At 57.5% G+C, this 1,030-nt stretch overlaps 1 pseudogene; it reads left to right on the top strand.

Annotated features, from left to right (window-relative positions):
• Positions 1 to 346: 346 nt before the first annotated feature.
• Positions 347 to 438, top strand: LOC138380057 (small nucleolar RNA U13; annotated as a pseudogene).
• The last annotated feature ends 592 nt before the right edge of the window (positions 439 to 1,030 follow it).

The following is a 1,030-nucleotide window of genomic DNA, read 5'->3' as shown; positions in this document are numbered from 1 at the left end:
TCACCCATCTGCCGTGGAAAAAAAGCAACAAAAAGAGAGAAAGAGATTAAGAAGGGAAAATGGAAACAGGGCAAAAGAGGAAGAAAGAAAGAAATTTCGAAAAAAGAGACCAAAGTCACAGCGAGAAGGAAGAATACTGAGCCCAGAGCGACACCTAGTGACCACACCGTCACAAGCACCCTAGGGCCCCAATTCGCCAGAGACATCTGGTGGACCCCAGGGCAACATGTGGTCGACCCGGGGCCATGGCGTCTGCAGCCGATTCCCAGGCGGGCACACGAGCCCGGGGAAACTCATTCTCAGCGCGGGGAGGAGGGGAGGGGAAATAATAGCAAAGTCACACCAGATCCCTTTCTAGTTCATAAACGTGTTGATTGCGTGTTCACGCGCACGTGTGAGAAGGGCCTCCTGGTGTGTCGGCACGTCACCCGCGTGACGTGAAACCATGAATCCGGGGGGGGGGGGGAGCGGAAAGGCGGGCAGGAAAAGGCAAAGAGAGAATAGATAAAATGAAAGGACCAAAAACAAAGTCACACAGCAGGGTAGGGGAGTGAGAGCAAGTCGAGAGACTGCAGACAGAAACTCCGAGAGGAGAGGAATGCTCCGGAGCGCCCCTCGCCCCGCGCGAGAAGAATACCGATCGCAGGGTGACCCCTAGGGGCAGCGAGGCCAGAGAGACCACATCCGCCCCGAAGCCCCCCTGTCAGGATGACAACCACAGAGCAGACATCTGGTCAACCACCCAAGGACCAGACATCTGGTCAACCAGCGAACCCATGCGGAGGCCGCATGCAGCAGCGACATCTGCTCGACCACTCAGGGTGCTCCCTGCCGGGAGGGTGTGTCTCTATGTGTGTGTGTCCGGGGGGGGGGGAGATTGCGATGAAAGTCACGCCAGGTCCCGGGATAGTTCGTGAGCGTGATAATTGCGTGTGTGTGGAGAAAAAACGGGGCGGGGCGATAGGGAGTAAAGAAAGGAGGAGCGGGCGAGCGGAGGGGTGGGGAAGGAGAGGGAGTCGAGAAGCCCGCA

The sequence above is a fragment of the Eulemur rufifrons genome, unplaced genomic scaffold, assembly GCF_041146395.1.
Source record: "Eulemur rufifrons isolate Redbay unplaced genomic scaffold, OSU_ERuf_1 scaffold_262, whole genome shotgun sequence".
Lineage (NCBI taxonomy): Eukaryota > Metazoa > Chordata > Mammalia > Primates > Lemuridae > Eulemur > Eulemur rufifrons.
The sequence above is the reverse complement of the archived record's forward strand: the minus strand, read 5'-3'. Positions and strand labels throughout refer to the sequence as shown.